The 7,209-nt window shown below is 46.7% G+C and overlaps 1 long non-coding RNA gene across 1 annotated transcript; it reads right to left on the bottom strand.

Moving 5' to 3' along the window:
* Positions 1-2,307: 2,307 nt before the first annotated feature.
* Positions 2,308-7,209, bottom strand: LOC146755018 (uncharacterized). The gene is made up of 3 exons (XR_014938597.1): positions 7,114-7,209; positions 5,622-5,727; positions 2,308-4,419 (listed from the first exon to the last, which is right to left on the bottom strand). It is a non-coding gene; the product is annotated as an uncharacterized LOC146755018 (long non-coding RNA).

Here is a 7,209-nt window from a genome sequence, read left to right as displayed (position 1 = left end):
CGGAATCTCCCGCGCCTAGGACCAACTCGGAATCTCCCGCGCCTACGACTCAACTCGGAATCTCCCGCGCCTAGGACCAACTCGGAATCTCCCGCGCCTACGACTCAACTCGGAATCTCCCGCGCCTAGGACCAACTCGGAATCTACCGCGCCTACGACTCAACTCGGAATCTCCCGCGCCTAGGACCAACTCGGAATCTACCGCGCCTACGACTCAACTCGGAATCTCCCGCGCCTAGGACCAACTCGGAATCTCCCGCGCCTACGACTCAACTCGGAATCTCCCGCGCCTAGGACCAACTCGGAATCTCCCGCGCCTACGACTCAACTCGGAATCTCCCGCGCCTAGGACCAACTCGGAATCTCCCGCGCCTACGACTCAACTCGGAATCTCCCGCGCCTAGGACCAACTCGGAATCTCCCGTGCCTACGACTCAACTCGGAATCTCCCGCGCCTAGGACCAACTCGGAATCTACCGCGCCTACGACTCAACTCGGAATCTCCCGCGCCTAGGACCAACTCGGAATCTCCCGCGCCTACGACTCAACTCGGAATCTCCCGCGCCTAGGACCAACTCGGAATCTCCCGCGCCTACGACTCAACTCGGAATCTCCCGCGCCTAGGACCAACTCGGAATCTACCGCGCCTACGACTCAACTCGGAATCTCCCGCGCCTAGGACCAACTCGGAATCTACCGCGCCTACGACTCAACTCGGAATCTACCGCGCCTACGACTCAACTCGGAATCTACCGCGCCTACGACTCAACTCGGAATCTCCCGCGCCTAGGACCAACTCGGAATCTCCCGTGCCTACGACTCAACTCGGAATCTCCCGCGCCTAGGACCAACTCGGAATCTACCGCGCCTACGACTCAACTCGGAATCTACCGCGCCTACGACTCAACTCGGAATCTCCCGCGCCTAGGACCAACTCGGAATCTACCGCGCCTACGACTCAACTCGGAATCTACCGCGCCTACGACTCAACTCGGAATCTCCCGCGCCTACGACTCAACTCGGAATCTACCGCGCCTACGACTCAACTCGGAATCTCCCGCGCCTAGGACCAACTCGGAATCTCCCGTGCCTACGACTCAACTCGGAATCTCCCGCGCCTAGGACCAACTCGGAATCTACCGCGCCTACGACTCAACTCGGAATCTCCCGCGCCTAGGACCAACTCGGAATCTCCCGCGCCTACGACTCAACTCGGAATCTCCCGCGCCTAGGACCAACTCGGAATCTCCCGCGCCTACGACTCAACTCGGAATCTCCCGCGCCTAGGACCAACTCGGAATCTACCGCGCCTACGACTCAACTCGGAATCTCCCGCGCCTAGGACCAACTCGGAATCTACCGCGCCTACGACTCAACTCGGAATCTACCGCGCCTACGACTCAACTCGGAATCTACCGCGCCTACGACTCAACTCGGAATCTCCCGCGCCTAGGACCAACTCGGAATCTCCCGTGCCTACGACTCAACTCGGAATCTCCCGCGCCTAGGACCAACTCGGAATCTACCGCGCCTACGACTCAACTCGGAATCTACCGCGCCTACGACTCAACTCGGAATCTCCCGCGCCTAGGACCAACTCGGAATCTACCGCGCCTACGACTCAACTCGGAATCTACCGCGCCTACGACTCAACTCGGAATCTCCCGCGCCTAGGACCAACTCGGAATCTCCCGCGCCTACGACTCAACTCGGAATCTACCGCGCCTACGACTCAACTCGGAATCTCCCGCGCCTAGGACCAACTCGGAATCTCCCGTGCCTACGACTCAACTCGGAATCTCCCGCGCCTAGGACCAACTCGGAATCTACCGCGCCTACGACTCAACTCGGAATCTACCGCGCCTACGACTCAACTCGGAATCTCCCGCGCCTAGGACCAACTCGGAATCTCCCGCGCCTACGACTCAACTCGGAATCTCCCGCGCCTAGGACCAACTCGGAATCTCCCGCGCCTACGACTCAACTCGGAATCTCCCGCGCCTAGGACCAACTCGGAATCTACCGCGCCTACGACTCAACTCGGAATCTACCGCGCCTACGACTCAACTCGGAATCTCCCGCGCCTAGGACCAACTCGGAATCTACCGCGCCTACGACTCAACTCGGAATCTACCGCGCCTACGACTCAACTCGGAATCTCCCGCGCCTAGGACCAACTCGGAATCTCCCGCGCCTACGACTCATCTCGGAATCTCCCGCGCCTACGACTCAACTCGGAATCTACTACGCCTACGACTCAACTCAGAATCAACCTAACCAACTACAACAACTACATACACTGAACTAACAGCCCTTCTAGTGCTACCATCCCGCACTTACCTGTCACACCTACCTTAGATTCTGCTCCATCGCCTGCAGATGACAATTAATGACACACCACATAGCTTAATTGTTTCTTTATTAGAGCTCCATTAACACAATACACAACTCATACAATCGTACAAACACAATACAGCAACAACAGCATATTTACAAGCACATAGTGGATACAGCAGTTCAGTACATGGCACAACACCCAGATATACAGTACAAATAGCACAAGATACAACTCACAAGATCCCAGTATTGAGTACAAACATCAGCACAGTCAATACAGAGCACAACACAGTTTACAGGCACAGCATTGATACATTGAGAACATGGCACAGCACAATGTTCAACCATCACATCAACAGATAGAGCACATTGCACAATACATTTACATGTACAACATCCATATACAGCACATTGCACAATACATTGTACATGTACAACATCCATATACAGCACATTGCACAATACATTGTACATGTACAACATTCATATACAGCACATTGCACAATACATTGTACATGTACAACATCCATATACACAGCAAATTGTCCATCCCGGGTTACAGACGCAGCATCCAAATATACAGAACATTGCATGGCACAAGGTACAATTACAGCATCAGCACATTACATACACAGCAAGGCAAAATTGAAGTCAATAACACAAACATGAATGGACTCAGTATTAAAGCCAATTTCATTAACAATAATTGACTGCAAAGCTAAAGCCAATGTGGCACATTCAAAATGGCAGCACAGCGCTGAAACCAGCGTAACTCTCATAATGGCCGCAAATGGGCACGAGTCAAAGAGTGGCCGGGAAGCAACTCGGCTCCCTCAGGCCTTAAATGTAGGTTACGGGGCTGGGTTAGCCCGGATAGAAAATAATGGGCTAGCCCAGCCCCGTAAGCAAGGATAAATAAAGCCAATTTGGCTAAAATAATTTGATTTCAAAAATATAGCCAATTAATTTGAGTTAATTTGAGTTAATTTGAAGCCAAATTTAAAGCCAATTTGGCAGATATTAATTGAAATCAAACCTTAAACCAATTTGGTTAAGGTTAAATGATTGCAAAGTTAAAGCCAATTAGTTAAAGATTAAATGATTGCAAAGCTAAAGCCAATTCAATTAAGGTAGATAGACTGCAAAGCTACAGCCAATTAGATTAAACTTAAACAGTTGTAAAGCTACAACCAATTTAAGTAACATTAAATGATTGCAAAACTCAAGTCAATTTGGTTAAGGTTAAATAATAGCAAAGTTAAAGCCAATTGGGTTAAGATCAATTGAATGCAAAGCTAAAGCCAATTCAATTAAGGTAGATATAGATTGCAAAGCTACAGCCAATTAGATTAAACTTAAACAGTTGTAAAGCTACAACCAATTTAAGTAACATTAAAAGATTGCAAAACTCAAGTCAATTTGGTTAAGGTTAAATAATAGCAAAGTTAAAGCCAATTGGGTTAAGATCAATTGAATGCAAAGCTAAAGCCAATTCAATTAAGGTAGATATAGATTGCAAAGCTACAGCCAATTAGATTAAACTTAAACAGCTGTAAAGCTACAACCAATTTAAGTAACATTAAAAAATTAGAAAACTAAAGCCAATTTGATTAACAATGAAAAATAAAATGGCAAAACTAAAGCCAATTTGATTAACAATGACTGATTAAAAGCTAAAGCCAATTTTGTTAACATAATTAATTAAAAAGCTATAACCAATTTGATTAAGATTAATTAACAACAAATCAAAAACCAATTTAGTTGCAGTGATATGATTACAAAACAAAACCCAATCTGAGTAAAGTTAATAGATTACTAAGGTAAAACCAATTTGTTTAAGTGTGATGTCAAATCTAAAACCAATTTGGGTAAGGTTAACTGAACGCAAACCTTAAACCAAATGGGTTAACAGAACTTAACTCAAAAGCTAATTCCAATTAAATGGAGGTTAATTGACTAACATGAAGCTGATGTGCTGTTGTGATGGATCGTCAGCCCCCCAAAGCTTTATTGAACGCCTGCATGGCAGCATGGAGTGCTGCATCAAAGGGGAACATCCATCAGCCGGGGAATATAAGAGCCCTAAGGAAGAAAAAGAGATAGTTAGATCAATGGGCTGAAACAAGTGGGACGTGAAAATGTAAAATAGTGGACCGCCCAAAAATCTGCTACAAAAAACACCAAAATGGAGCAAAAAGTGCAAAAGAAGAACACAGACAATGCCAAAATGAACAGCAAGGCCCAAAAGAGCAGCACAAAAAACATCAAAACAGAACATAATACAACACAAAACACTGCAGAGAACAGGAAGAGGGACATAAAGGCGCAACAAAATGATGCAGGAAACTGCAAAATGGAAGAAAGCACCCAAGAGAATATCAAAATATTGGGCAAGGCCCTACAAAAGGATGCAGGGAACACTGCAAAGGAGGGCAAAGCCCAAGAGAACAAGAAAAGGAATGGCAAAATGGACTGCAAAGCCCAAAAGAATGATGGCAATGGATGCATAAATGGACGGCAAAGCCCAAAAGAAGGATGCAATGGATGCCTAAATGGACGGCAAAGCCCAAAAGAATGATGGCAATGGATGGCAAAATGGACGGCAAAGCCCAAAAGAATGATGCAATGGATGCCTAAATGGACGGCAAAGCCCAAAAGAATGATGCAATGGATGCCTAAATGGACGGCAAAGCCCAAAAGAAGGATGCAATGGATGGCAAAATGGACTGAAAGCCCAAAAGAATGATGCAATGGATGCCTAAATGGACGGCAAAGTCCAAAAGAATGATGCAATGGATGGCAAAATGGACTGAAAGCCCAAAAGAATGATGCAATGGATGCCTAAATGGACAGCAAAGCCCAAAAGAATGATGCAATGGATGCCTAAATGGACGGCAAAGCCCAAAAGAATGATGCAATGGATGCCTAAATGGACAGCAAAGCTCAAAAGAAGGATGCAATGGATGCCTAAATGGACGGCAAAGCCCAAAAGAATGATGCAAGATACACCAAAATGGAGGGCAAGGCCTAAGAGAACAACGCAAGGAATGAAAAAATGGAGGGCAAGGCCCAAGAGAATGCCTCAAAGAATGTCAAAATGGAGGGCAAGAAAAAGACTACAAGAAACAGCTGAGCAACAGCAAAGACCAAACACAAAGACAACACAGTAGGACAAGCACAGACAGCCCACAGGACACCACGGAGTGCAGAAATGAGCTCAGAAACACTAACCTTGCATCTCAGTATGTAACAAGTAAAAACCAATTGCTATGTGCTGCCCTTACCTGCTGGGCTGAGAGTTACCATCAGCAAAGCTGGGTCCAGGCAATGCAGGTTTCTGTTCCTCGCTGCTCTCATCAGGAGCCGCACATCTCTGTGCTCTGCTGGAACCTGTTGGACACAACACGACAATGAAGGCACTGCCCACATCTGCAGGGTAGCACACTGCGATCATTACACTAACTGTGATGGAAGGGAGCAGTAGGATGTAATTCATACTACGAAGGATATAATTAATGCTATGAGGGATATAATCAATGCTATGAGGGATATAATTAATGCTATTGATAAGTTTAAATATGCAGTAAGTTTAACAATTGTATTCCACACTAGGATTATAATTGAAGTAACTTTCATAGAAAACACAGGGCATCAATTTTTAGAGCTGCATTTACCATAGCAAACATCTTAGTATTGGGTTAAAACTTATATGAACAAAAACACTACAGGTTACAGTGATTATAACTACAGCCCGCATTAATTCATGTGAGCAGATGAAGATCAACACAAACAAAGCCTCCGAGCACAACCCAAAGACAAGCAGAACAACCACAAAGACACTGCAAGAGAAAAGCAGAGCAAGCAGCCAAGGGTAAGACAAACACAAAAGCAATAAGGAAAGCCAAGGGAAAAGCCAAAGCAAAGCCAACAGCACAGAGACCATTATAGGAACACAAAGAAGAAAGGCCAAGGAGAAAGCAGAGTCAGAAACCAAGAAAATGATAAAGGGAACACTGAAATAAAGGGCAAAGCTCAATAGACCACTAACAGGGCAAGGCCTAAGAGAACGACGCAAGGAATGCCAAAATGGAGGGCAAGTCCCGATAGAACAACGCAAGGAATGCCAAAACAGAGGGCAAGGCCTAAGAGGACGACGCAAGGAATGTTAAATGGAGGGCAAGGCCAAAGAGGACGACGCAAGGAATGCTAAAATGGAGGGCAAGGCCTAAGAGGACGACGCAAGGAATGCTAAAATGGAGGGCAAGGCCTAAGAGGACGACGAAAGGAACGCCAAAATGGAAGGCAAGGCCTAAGAGGACGATGCAAGGAATGCTAAAATGGAGGGCAAGGCCTAAGAGAACGACGCAAGGAACACCAAAATGGAGGGCAAGGCCTAAGAGAACGATGCAAGGAAAACCAAAATGGAGGGCAAGGCCTAAGAGGACGACGCAAGGAACACCAAAATGGAGGGCAAGACTCAATAGAACGACACAAGGAACATCAAAATGGAGGGCAAGGCCTAAGAGAACAACGCAAGGAATGCTAAAATGGAGGGCAAGGCCTAAGAGAACGACGCAAGGAATGCCAAAATGGAGGGCAAGGAAAACACTGCAAGAAACGGCTGAGCAACAGCAAAGACCAAACACAAAGACAACACAGTAGGACAAGCACAGACAGCCCATAGGACACCACAGAGTGCAAAAATGAAGTCAAAAACACTAACCTCGCATCTCAGTACATAACAAGTAAAAACCAATTGCTATGTGCTGCCTTTACCTGCTGGGCTGAGAGTTACCATCAGCAAAACTGGGTCCAGGCAATGCAGGTTTCTGTTCCTCGCTGCTCTCATCAGGAGCCGCACATCTCTGTGCT

Source organism: Coturnix japonica, chromosome 37 (genome assembly GCF_054131305.1).
Source record: "Coturnix japonica strain WE chromosome 37, WE-NBRP24, whole genome shotgun sequence".
NCBI lineage: Eukaryota > Metazoa > Chordata > Aves > Galliformes > Phasianidae > Coturnix > Coturnix japonica.
Note: the sequence above shows the minus strand (reverse complement) of the source record. Positions and strands in the feature narration are given on the sequence as shown.